Below are 14,003 nucleotides of genomic sequence, written 5' to 3' on the forward strand. Positions count from 1 at the left end.
TTAATTTGGAAATTTGGTACTTATCCGAAATGATTGCTTCAAAAAAATGTAAGTGACAATTTTTGGGGATTTTCAGAGTTTAGGGAGGTTGTCCGGAGTTCCGGGGTTTGCGTTACATTTCCGGATAAACTCTGGAAATTCCGGAATAGTTGGCAGCTCTGATATATATATATATATATATATATATATACATATATACATATATACATATATACATATATACATATATACATATATACATATATACTTATATACTTATATACTTATATACTTATATACTTATATACTTATATACTTATATACTTATATACTTATATACTTATATACTTATATACTTATATACTTATATACTTATATACTTATATACTTATATACTTATATACTTATATACTTATATACTTATATACTTATATACTTATATACTTATATACTTATATACTTATATACTTATATACTTATATACTTATATACTTATATACTTATATACTTATATACTTATATACTTATATACTTATATACTTATATACTTATATACTTATATACTTATATACTTATATACTTATATACTTATATACTTATATAGTAAGGTAGACCAGACATGGCCATGTTAACTGAAAAACCGCAAAGAAGGATCCCCCTATTATTACTACCATACTGCATGTTTTCGCGCCTATACAAAAATACAACTATACTCTTACAGTTATGGAGTGTATTTATTAAATATTACAAGCATATGAAAAAAGACTTGTGTTATCTTTCATCTTGCTCATCCAGTAGACAGGCAGCTTTGTTCTTGTTTTTTAGAGCATGAGGATGGTCGAACTTGTAGATTAACGCTTGCTTTATCATGAAGCCAGCAGCATTCCCACACATGATGATGATCCGCACTTTCAGTTCATCTTTGAATAAGAATGTAAGAATGTGAATGAATAGAAGGCATTCTCTTCCCAAAAAGTTCAGTGTCATCCATGTTAAAAGCTCACTCCGGAAGATGACCAACCATTCTCTTGAATTAAACGAGGGAACTATTCCTCGATGTACCTTTTTTGTTGCTTCTTAGTCTGCCTAGGAGGCTTCCTCATACAGCGAAACAATTTGTAGACCATACCTGTTCTTAAACTTTTCAAACCAGCCCTTGCTTGCAATAAAACCACAAGGTTCACTTGCAGCTCAGGAACGAGGCTGAAGTTATGCTTCAATCAGTTGTGTGGGTTAAGGATACCAGCAAGTTCCAACTCGAAAGCCGCGGCGGAATACATTCCTTGGTTTTAGCACAACAATGTTACATCAATTTTAAGTGTGTACATTTAAGTTAGATTTAAAGTTTATGTCATGTAGTGTTACAAAATTGTAGCATACCAAATGTCTTGCTGTCAAGTCTCTCTCTTGCCCTCTCTCTCTCTCTCTCTCTCTCTCTCTCTCTCTCTCTCTCTCTCTCTCTCTCTCTCTCTCTCTCTCTCTCTCTCTCTCTCTCTCTCTCTCCCTCCTCCTCCGCACACACTGCCATTAGCCACTAACGTCTGTCTCCATACAGAACTGTACATAATATTGTCACATATTATTGCAGATGTTAACCACTTAATAGGTATTTGTTACTTTGTAAGCATAGGTGGTGAATTGGAACATTTTTCCATTTTAATATCCTGTTTTAGGTATTTTTCCAGATGATTGGAACAGATTAATTTGTACAGTGATACCTTGACATACGAGTGTCCCAACATACGAGAAATTTGACATACAAGGGAAATTCCGAGCAAATTTGCCCTGTGATACGCGACAAATGTGACACACGAGCATATGATTTAAAGTTTGTTTACCTAGTGTCACAAAAGTGTAGCGAACTCTTTCGTGCATGTCAAGTCTAACTTGTGAGCATATAAGCCGTACCGTGGATTCAGTAATCATTTTTTTGAGTGAGTTAGTTTTTTTATATGGGAAAAATTGATTTAAGATACTAGTAAATTGACATACGAGCTCAGACCTGGAACGCATTAAGATCATATCTCAAGGTTTTACTGTACTTACTTATTTTAATATGGGAAAAATTCATTTGAGATTCGAGTGAATTGACACACGAGCTCGGGTCCCTGAACGCATTAAGCTCGTATTTCGAGGTATTACCATACATGGGTTGTGGAAAATTGAGAAAATATAAACCTTAAACTATATCTGCATGAAAATGGATGGAGCTGCATGTTTCAGCCAGTTTTTTTTCCTCAGGAATTTGTCAGAAACAACCTTGTGCTATTTATGGATGTGCCTTTTCATTCCCTCTTCCTCACCCTCCCTCTTCTCTCCTGGGCTCACACATCCTTAGGATGAAGACACAAAGAGGAGTAAAGGGGGGGTGTTGGGGCAGTTTCACATCTCTGTGCTGAAAGTGGGATGTGAAGACTCTTTCTCTCGCCCTTGTTGTATTCATCCCTCTTCTGTATATCGTGTATACTTGGTCTTTCTCTTCTATTTCCTCATTCTTCCCTTCTCTCCCCGTTATGACCTTGCAGGAAAGGGAATGTCATTGACTAAAAAAAGTTCTTAAAAATGTGAAAATCCACGCTGAAACTCGCAATCGGATAGCCACATACCCCCCGCCCCCCCCCCCCCCCCACCCCCCCTTCCGCTTGCCACTCGGAAAATTGCGGAAGACAGAAGAAGAAGGTCAAAGTCCCTCAACTGAGGGGAAAAAATGGTGGGCAAAGGGGGGTGGCCGTCACTTTTAACCGAGAATTGCGATTTTTGGGCGGCCGGGAACCCGTGTTTTTTTTATTTTTTCAAGTTTTTTTTTTAGAAATGCGATCCCCGGGCGATGTTACGCTGGATGGAATCGGCCTTGTCCGAAAACAGATCACTTTGGCCGGCGAGGAGGGTGGGTTGTAGATGTGGAACAACGTGGAAGTGGAGATTCCATTTACGTCTGGACTCTATCCGACAATAGAGCTCCTTGGACGGCTAATTGACGGTTGGATGGTGCAGAGGAGCGAAGTGGAAGTTTCATTTCTCAGTCGCCGATCTGGTGGTGCATTCCGGCGGCGAGCGAGGTCTGCCCTGCAATCCGGCCCTGGCCGGACGGAACAGGCCGCAACAAGTTTTTGGGAAGCGGATGACTTCTCGGACATTTTTATTCAAAGATTTAACTGAACGTGTGGATCATCATCATCATATGTGGGAATGCTGTTCCTTGCCTTCAAGGTAAAGCCAGCTTCAATCAACAAGTTTGACCGTCCTCGTGCTTTAAAAACAAGAACAAAGCCTATTTTTGATTGATTCGTCCAGAACAGACAATTGTGTTTTTTAGGTTGTTTTGTAAATAAAATGCAAGGTTTCATTTTTAAAGACGTTAGTCTAGTCTGGAATTGTTTTTGTTCCTTAAACTTGGCATCTTTTGGCCTGTACAAGTGCATCAACATCAGGTGTCATGTCCTGACTAGCTGTCACTTTCAGAATGTCATTTAAGTGCTTGTGGGTGAGCCTTGAATTCATTTTTGTTTTATTGATATTCACTACTGAGAAAATCTGTCCACATAGGTTGGCATGTCCTCGGCTGTTGTGGTGTCCATCATAGGCACCAACTCAACAAACTCTTCAGTAACAGTCAATGTCTCATCAACTCCACAAATAAATATGGCCAGTTGAGGCACGTCCGTGATGTCAGTGCTCTCATCAATTGCAACGGAAAATGCAATAAATGACATGAGTTTCTGTTTCAATTGGCTGTCCAAATCTGCCGATAGTTCCGAATTCCTCTCTGCTATAATGTTCCTCGTCAGGCTAATATTGGCAAAAGCTTTTCGAGACATAGATCGAGTTCAGCTGCCTTCATCATCCATCTTTAAACAAAGTCACCGTCGAAATACGGCTTTGATGGTAATGCTATTTCACTAGCAATTAAGTAGCTGGCTTTTACCACAGCTTCAATGACTTCTCGGCTCTAAGTGAAAGTTGACTGCTGTTTCCTCAGACCTGTCAGCAATTCATTGACCTTATCTGTTCTCAGCTGTCCTTGTAAGCTGTCACATTTTGCACTGTGGCGAGTCTCGTAGTGTTGCCGAATATTATACGTATTCCTTAAATACTGAAACTTGTTGCAAACACATCAAGTACAAAGGTTTACCGTGCGTTTTCGTATATAAATAGGATGTGGTCCATTTTTCTTGGAAAATTCTACACTCCATCTACCTTACTCTTTTTTGATAAAGCCATTTCTGCTTATGATGGTGTAGCGGGCAGGTAGAGAACTGGGTAGAAATAACGTCATAAGAAGCAGCAGCTGGCTCAAAACAGTGTGCCTCTAGCGCAGGGGTCTCGAACTCAATTTACCTGGGGGCCGCTAGAGGCCGAGTCTGGGTGAGACTGGGCCGCATCAGGATTTCCATAAGAAAAGCACTGATAAAACTTTCCAACGTTATCAAATATCTTTATTTTTTAACAAAAAATAATGAATTAAATAAATTAACTTAAAGATGAATAAAAAATCAATCAATCAGTAATATAAAACCAAATAATACTAATGAGCATACAGTAGATATACACTGGCTGGCTAAGTAGAGAAAATGAATTATTTTTATTCCGTTTCAAATGTCTGTATTAACAGCTCTTTAACCTTTAACTTTCTGAACTTGAATGGAACATTGAACATGAAATATTCTGAACACGGCTTCTTTTGCCTACTCCTTGCTGCTAGAGACCTGGCAGCGCTTCTTCTCACATAGTCACATTTGGCTTGAGGGAGGAAGCAGTGGAGACCCTCAGTAGAGCTTGAAGATGCTCATCAGTAAGTCTGGACCTGTACTTGGACTTATTGAAGTTCAAGGTGGAGAAGAGCTTCTCACACAAGTATGTGCTCCCAAAAGGGCACATGGTCCGCTTGAACCTTCGGGAAAGTTCAGGGAAGCTGGGGGTCAACTCTCTCAAAAATTGCCCAAGCTTGTCTGCTTCTCCACTCACCTCCCTGAACTTGGCTTTGAGTGCAGAGTTGCACTGCAGTTCAATGAGCTCCATTTGAAGCTCAGGAGGGGCATCTTGCACATCAAAGGAGAAGGGGTCCGCAAAAATTTGAAATGTGGCTTTGTGTGTCTTGAAGTCTGCAAATCTGTGATCAAATTCCTCCTGTAGCTTCGAAATGGCCTCAACATACTTCTCACCACTGAATGGTGTGCCTGCATCCACGAGAGCCTTGCATGCTGGGAAATGGCAAAGGTTTGTCTGAGAGAGCTGGGCTTTCCATAACACAAGTTTAGTGCAGAATGCTCTCACGTTGTCATAGGCAGCACTGACAAGTTGTCCCTGGCCTTGTAGCTTCTTGTTCAGTACATTAAGCTCATGTGTGATATCAACAAGAAAAGCCAAGTCCATGAGCCATTTGGGATCACTTAGCACAGGATAAATCAACTCACAAACGGCGTAGCTAGCTTTGACTGCTGCATTACTGTCTTTGGTAGCCTTCTTGAAGAGATCCTGTTGCCTCAGAAGACGTGTTTTAAGACTGGCAACCTGGTTGGCTCTCTCATCTCCCTGGTATTTTTCGTACTCCTCAGCATGTCTCATAGTACAATTACGTTTCAAATTGTATTCCTTGTGCACCGCAACTTTTTCAGTGTAAATGAGACACGTCGGGGTGCCCCTGTGTTCAACAAAGAAATATTGCACTCCCCACTTTTCTTGAAACTGTCTGTGCTCATCACCGACCTTTCTCTTCACGGCAGGCTTTGAAAGAGACATCTCTGGGGCTCTGTAATATGTTTTTCCACTTGGAATGAGTCTCGGGTTGATCTTTCACATTCAGTCGCGCGGGTTTGTGGCGCATGTGCACTTTCGCTCTCCGTTTCAATCGCGGAGATGGCTACAGACACTGACACAGGCTGGATCACGGATCATAGCGCCTCATTCAGTTCTATGCTGAGAGCAGCGGAGGAGTGTGCGCGCCGAGCGGAGTGATTGGCCTCACGGCTTCTCCTCCGCCCAGCTGATTGGAGGAATGAATGAGTGAGTGAGCGAGGCACTGGACAGCCCGGCCGATGTCCCGCCCTCCAGAGCCGTATACCTCACCGTGATTGGTTCATTCAGCTCCGAACCAAAGTTCCCTCTAATTTTTTGTTGGTCTGAGCAGAAAGACAACCTCCCTGAGCGCACTGAGTACCAGTGTGAGCGACATCATCGGTACTCGGATGATTCGCCTAAAGACGTTTCGCCGACGGACGTTTGACAGACGGGCAGGTCGCCGAATGGACGTTCCACCGAACGTTCATTCGGCCGAACGGAGGTTTCGCCGAAACGGGATTCGAACGTTCGCCCCGCCGGATCGTGTGTGTACAAGTTTTTCAACCTCGGCCCGCGGGCCATATACGGCCCGTTAGGATTTTTAATCCGGCCCGCCGCCGGTGTTGTCCAAATTATAGTAAAAATCAATGTTCGTCTACCATCAATGGCAGTCCGGGAATAAGCACTCTTGGGCAGGCAGATGTAGCAGAACCGAGCCGTAAAATGACAGCAATCGGGTCAAATCCATCCTAAAACAGCATTTAATGATTAAATACAAATACTGGATGATATCGCGATGGAGGCAAAAAAACGTCTATAGACGTCCATTCGCCAAACGGCTCAAAATGCTCTCAAATTCGGTCAAATCCAGCTGAAAACAGCGTTTAATGATTAAATACAAATACTAGTATTTGTATTTAATCATTAAACTAACAAATACTAGTACGACCAGTCCGTCTGTCAAACGTCCGTCGGCGAAACGTCTTTAGGCGAATCATCCGGTCACGACATCATCATTGCTCGCTATCGGCACACCAGTATCACACCTGCCACAAGCAGGTGCATGTCAATGTTCCCTCTAATTTTTCATGTAAAACATGCTGTAAAACAAGAAAAACATGAGTGGACAGAGCTACTGCCACTGGCTGCCACTTAAACGGCACCATCATGGGGAAAGGGGTAAAAAAAATAAAAAAAAATCGATCTTTCATATTAAGACGGGGGCCGCAAATTATCGTCCCGCGGGCCGCAGTTGGCCCGCGGGCCGCAAGTTTGAGACCCCTGCTCTAGCGGATAATTCTTGCATTTAATTCAAATAATTTAATCCATGTCTTTATTATATGCATTTTTTTTTCACTTTCAAATTATCGTGCGGGCCTGATCGAACCTCCTCGCAGGCTGGTTTCGGCCTACGGGCCGTATGTTTGACACCCCTGGTTTTCACTTTATTTCGTAAGGTTCCGTGCGTGTTCATTCATATAAGAACTCCAGTAAAACCCACTTGTTCTAAGCCAAATAATTTATTAACCTGACAAAGGAGTCACAAACAGCGTGCTGGTAAAAAGCAAAGAGTTGTCTTTCTCTGATCGGTCACCAGTTTCATTCATTAACTTGTACCTGCTGTCCATGAGGTGTGGGGGATTTTGGTTTTCCATATGTCCATTCATCTGATAACATAAGGGAGCTTCCTTGGTGCCTCTTTTGAGGTATTCTGTAAACGGGCCTTTTTTCTTCCTTTATTTTCATCTGTTTTATGGCCTCTCCTCTATGCATCAGTGGTGTTACCAAGGAATTCCCTGCTCTAGAAAAACAGACTGCTCTTTTTATTGGACATATTTCAATGTTTCCTTTTTAAACATTAATACTGGGTTTTAAATATTATTTCCCTTCATAAATATCCCTCCCAACCACTGGATAAATCGCAGATGCGTTGAGATAAAAGTCAGATGAGAAATATGAGTGTGAATGTTTAATCTATTTTGATTTTTGGTATTGTCGTCCTGTATAACATGCCCGCCCTAGAGCCATTTTGGTGGGGGTGCTGAAAGATGTTCTCTTGCCTCTACCATGAACTGAAATGTGTTTTTCACCAGTGCACGTCCCAAGTATTTGATCATTTGTTGATAGGGCACCATTGGCTCATGATCACTATTGTCTGTTATAAACGAATCAGTCAAAACATAGGCTTTGTTCGTTTTTTTTAAAGAATGAGGATGCCCCCCATTTTCCATTTTCAAACATTTTTGAAAAGCTCCAGGGAGCCACTAGGGCAGTGCTAAAGAGCTGCATGAAAATACGTTTTTCTAAAACCCTCAAAATGTAGTAGTTTAAATAACCGCTTGCCAATGGCATTCGATGTACATGTAGCAGATAGCAGTCAAGAACTAGTAGTTAGGCTGGTTTAAGGTTAAGCAGGTTCGAGTGTCACAAAGAAATAGGATAAAAACACACGGCAAAGGACTAGAAGCTCCAACTAATCCTAACAGCAGTATTTCAAATTCAAAAGCTTATTTGAATATCTATATGTAGTAAAGGTAGTCGTCGACCTACGACAGTGCTTGTTACTGATTTTCTGATTATCCGCGATATTCGAGGGATTACTGTATAGATATTTTATAGTGCCTGTACATGTTGCAGCTGTGAATAAAATTTGTTTAAATTTGATTAGATACTGTTAAAAATACAAACGCTTCTTGAAATGGTTTCAGTCAAATTAAACACGGTATAACTTATTACAGGCCACTTGATGGTGCAGTAGTTCTTTCACAAAATTTAAAAAATAAACTGACAGTAAAACTGGAACATACTCGGCATACTCACACTTTGAATGTCTTGGTCACTCCTTGACAGGCGTGACAGGGGTGTGGCAAAACTGCAAACTTAATACTTGCCAGATGGTGGCCACTTTCACAAGATCATCTTCCATTTTTGTAGCGCATAGTTTGCACATGCTTTAAGGAATGGTTTGGGTTTTCTATTTTTTCCATTGGAACACGCTGTTAAGCTTTATTGTTTACCACTGCTGTTGCAAATATTTACTAAATTTAAATGTGAAGAAAGTTGCGTTATAAGAATCATGGCATGGTTACCACAGTCTTACTTCACCTTTGCTTCAAACGGCACTTAATGTGTATTAGGGGAAGTGAGGACACTACTGTAATTAGTGAAACATTGTACTTGGAACTCTTTCCCATTCTTGCTTGATCTACAACTCTAGTTTCCAATCCAGGCCCTTGTTGTTCCATTGCGTGCTTTATATTTTGCCATATACTGTATTTTCAATGGGAGACGGGTCTTTTCCTATTAGCAGGTTAGCCTAGTATTCTCACTCTTTTACAACAAACCCACACTTTTGATCATATTATATAAATCATTGGCAAAATTCCATTCTTCTAATTTCTCACTTTCCCTTTCCTTTCCTTTTTACTGTGGACAGAAAGTACAAACAGAAGTGTCTGTGTGTGTGTGTGTGCGTGTGTAAAAATGTGTCCGTGCAGCGCTGCTGCCTCCAGTTACTATAGCAACAGACATTTTTATCATTCTTGTCACATGTATGTTTTGTAGCTCCAAAAAATGTGTTTTGGACCATGCATGTGCATGTAGACAGAACATTAGAAACGCTCGCCAGGACACGAGGGTCATTCGCATGGCCAATTGCCAATTGTTACTCGGATACACAGATGGAGCAGGATGTGAGTCACTAGTTTGTGTATGTTAGACAGTATGGATTTTTGGTGTCCTTCCACACATTTGGTTCGGTGTCTTTTTTTAAAATTCAAAATACTCCACCACTTAGCGGCCTCACTCAATCGTGGTATTTTGTATTAAGTATCCAAATAAAACATGTTAATAAAATTGTCAAAGTTCACGTTGAAATCGCAAGTGGAAGATACTTCCCTGTCTTTCGCTTCCCACCCAGAAAAATGGTGGACTACAGGGGAGGGTCACTCAACTCAATTCCAAAGAAGAAAAATGGCAGGGCCTTTGCTCCTATCAGAAAATAGAGCTCTCTGAGCGGACTGGATGGCCGGGAGACTCGGTGAGCCTGGATTTATTTTTTATTTTTTTGCAAAAACGCAAGTCCTGGGCAACCTTACAGCAGACGCCGTCGGCCTTCTAAAGAAATAGACCTCTCTGTGCGGACTGGGCGGCCAGGAGCCTTTGTGAGAGTCCATTTTTCCACACACGTGAGCTCCCAAGCGACGTTACGGGGGACGCCGTCGCCCTCACCCAAAAATAGACCTCTCTAGTCGGCTATGACCGTGACCGGACGTTTGGTCGCCGAACATTTGGTCGCCGGACATTTACGAGATGACGTAAAATCCGTGCGTCGGCTTTACGAGATGACGTAAAATCCGTGCGTCGGCTTTACGAGATGACGTAAAATCCGTGCGTCGGCTTTACGAGATGACGTAAAATCCGTGCGTCAAAGTGAGTTTGACAATGCTTTTTTCGATCGAAAATTTGTAATTTATTTTAGTTATTGATTATAACACGCACCCCCATCTATTGGAATTAATTATATAGCAAAAATCTGCGTGTTATATTCGAGTAATTACGGTACATGTATCTCAAATAAATTTTTCCCATAGAATATAACTAAATACAAATTAATTTGTTCTCAACCGCTGAAAAAACACCAAAAAATGGATATTACAATGGAAAAACATCTTTTTATTTGTTCTAATTCACCACCTATTCACAAAGTAACTAATACTTATCTAGTAGTTATGATCTTCAATACTAAAATGTGACATTACTCAGCACAGACAGAGTCTGTTTTAATAAGTTTAAATCATATGTTACACTAAATTTAAACCTGGTGCGATTACCGAGGCAAAGATGTTAATGTATTCCACCACGGCTTTCAAGTCGGAACTTGCTTCCCCATGCCTTAGTACCAAGTTCCAAGTTCCTTTTTAAAAAATTATCGAACCAGCCACAAATCGCTTTGAAGGGTTCAGCTGGTGTCTTTTTCAGATGCTTGGTTTGCTTTCAAATCCATGTAGATTCCGCTGGCTTTTTCGTTATCTTCAGTAAAAAATGCAACCTGTACGGCCTGGTGCTTATAGACATCCTTATGCGAGAGAGGTTCGGAGAGAAAGTAAGAGCGATGCTGTTCTCATAAGCAGCCTCTCGCATACTCGGCCACCCGGTCGGCCGCATCAGGGACCATCTGGTATTCTCGTATTTCAAATCTTCTGGTATCTCAAGTCAAGAATTTGCTCGGAACTTTCCTTGTATCTCAAATTTCTCGTATGTTTGGGACACTCGTTTGTCAAGGGTTAGGGTTAGTTTTTTTTAAATTACCGTGGAACGAATGATAGAATTTACCATCAAATAATAATCTACTTACAAAAACATCCAAGTTATGAGACAAGTTCCAGAACTAAAATAATTTCTTCAACTAGAAGCGCCACTGTATGTTCCAATGTATGTAAAAGTTGTTCAATTTACTCACAGGGCAGGTTGTTCTATTGTTCCTGTGTGACAGTTGTCTTCATGGGGGCTCGTGATTAATTTAAAATGTTTTTCATTCACAAACTTTAAGACAAAATTGTAAATGTATGTTACCTTTAATTGTCACTTTTGGTGTATATGATATACATGCATGCAAACAAGGGCTGTGTGATCTTGGATTGGATTGGATAACTTTATTCATCCTGTATTCGGGAAATTTCATTGTGACAGTAGCAAGAAAAGGCATAGTTATAAGTTAGACAGTACAGTCGCAAAGGCTGCAGAATAACAAAGCAAAAGAAAAAAGTACTAAAAACAAATCATAGTAAATGGGATCATTAAGAATCACCAAGTCAAATCATCAAGACAGAAAAGCAGCAAAAACACAAAACGAGCAAGAGTGGACGGAGCCACCACCACCGGCTGCCACTTGAACGGCGCCATCCCGGCCGCGGTAGCAAAGACGGACACAGACTCAAAAAGACGTTGCAAAGTTGGACAAAAACTGGAACCTCTTGGAAACAAAAGATAACTTGATCAATTTAATAATTGTAATTGGATGATATAAGGAGATCTTCAAATTGCAATTATATTTTAAATATTTTTTCTTTAGGTGGCATGGTAGCCAAATGGTTAGCTCGTTCTAGGGTTGATCCCCACTAGTTCCTCACTGTGTGGAGTTTGTATGCTGGATGATATAGGGAGATCTTCAAATTGCAATTATATTTTAAATATTTGTTCTTTAGGCGGCCTGGTAGCCAAGTGGTTAGCTTGTTCTATGGTTGATCCTCACTAGTTCCTCACTGTGTGGAGTTTGTGTGTTCTCCCTGAGCTTGCGTGGGGTTTCTTCGGGTACTCCTGTTTCCTCCCACATCCAGAAAGCATACGGGGCTGGTTGAACACGCTAAATTGCCCCTGGGTATGAGTGTGAGTGTGAAATGTTGTCTGTCTACTTGTCCCCTGCAATCGATTGGCTGGCTACTGATTCAGGGTGACCCCCTTCCTGGTCCCTGTAGCTGGGATAGGGTCCAGCTCCCAGCGCAACTCTTGTGAGGCCAAGTGGTTCGGAAAATGTATGAATGAATGTTTTATTTTTACTAAATTATTATATTGGTTTACTGATTGTTCTGAAAACTCAAACCACAGAGTTAGGCAACTTTTTATTTATTAACATGTGAACTAAAGTGAATTAGCCTACATAAAGTAAGTCAGTAATACAAATATAGAAATGAAATAAGAAAGAACTGCACTCAACAGTATGTTTGAAAATAACGTCTCACAAGTTCATTCTCATTATTGTTTGTTTATGTCTGCACACACTCAAAAGAGAGCAGCAGCATGTCAGCGTTTGCTGATAATGATTTCATTATATGTGCCGAAAAGGGTGTCTGGAATGCTTAGAAATCAGTACATAATAAATCGTATAATAAATAGTCGGAAACAATGAATATTGAAAATGTGAAAATGAATAGGATGTCATCACTCTCCTCTCATAACAGGCCATTTCATCGAATACAATATGGGTCACAACTTGTATTCGTATATTTTAATCTTGTACCCTTTTGTGATATTTATTTTTTGGGGCGCTGTACTCTGTTGAAAAGGATGGAAACCCACTAATTTAGACAAAGACTTCACATTTTAGAATGGCACAATACAAAAGCATTGCAATTATGCACGCAAAGTTCAAGGGGTGGTAATACTTGTCTAAGTCAATCTAAATATTGTATTTTCTGGACTATAAGTTGCACTTTTTTAATATAGTTTTTATTTCAGTAAATTTGCTAGGGTTTTGACTTCATGGCAACTGATGTTTAAAAAAGAAACTGACAATCGTGGGAAATGCCCTGAAGCATCTCCTCTCCATTCAGAGTTGGTAGAGTTCTTCAGAAGTGAATACGTGAACCTGTATAGATTTGATGGTGGCAGTATAGAACACAATTCAAGGCCTTTATCACTTCCAATATCATTGGGCCCACAGGCATTCCAGTGCCATTCCAGACTTTTGAAGGTTTTTTTCTCTCATTTTCTTGTCTTGTGTGATGCATTTTAGATTAGTTTTTCACAAAATTTTGTTTACAAGTTGACCCCAGTTTATGTTTGGTCTTTTTCTTACCACACAAAATGTTATTTAAAATAATAAAAATAATTTAAAAAAACGACAACATTTTGTATATTAACCGTCACATGTTCTATTATCAATAATTCACGCTTTGGCTATAAAGGGCTATGAAAAATACAATCTTCCCCATAGTTCGCTGCTGTCAACAAGAACCGAAAATGAGGCCGTGAAACTCGCTCCCAGTTTTTTTTTATTTGGGAGCAATAGACACCAGAAAACCAGAGATATGATTGTTTTAATTTGATGGTAGATTGTCTTTTGCCAGTCACGTGTGGGCACCAGACACTAGAGGGCAATCATACTCTTGGGATTAACCGCTTCACTTAATAAATACGTACAAGCAGCAATCGACTTATGACCACATTGGAGAATGACAGATTTGTACAGTTTTTAATCGCTTAATAAGGGGAATTGCAATCATTTAATAAGGGGAGCATTTAACCGAGGTGGACAGGTGTGTAAGAGAGAATCTTAAAACATGGATAGTGGTTGTTGTGAGACAGCCTATTGAATTGAATGCTTTTATTGTCATTATACGAGATAGAATGAGAGCGATGAAATGAAAGGCCATTAGAGGGTAGCGATGTTCTAAAGTAAGAATCAATGCATCCGTGACTTTTTAAAATAAAATAATTGATAAGGGAATGCATTTACATTTTGGGGC

General features: G+C 40.2%; 1 protein-coding gene across 2 annotated transcripts in view; it reads left to right on the forward strand.

The window, feature by feature from the left end:
• jmjd1cb (jumonji domain containing 1Cb) overlaps window positions 1-14,003 on the forward strand; it is a 141,861-nt gene that overhangs the window by 24,930 nt on the left and 102,928 nt on the right. The window lies entirely within an intron of this gene.

Source organism: Stigmatopora argus, chromosome 18 (assembly GCF_051989625.1).
Source record: "Stigmatopora argus isolate UIUO_Sarg chromosome 18, RoL_Sarg_1.0, whole genome shotgun sequence".
NCBI classification, from domain to species: Eukaryota; Metazoa; Chordata; class Actinopteri; order Syngnathiformes; family Syngnathidae; genus Stigmatopora; species Stigmatopora argus.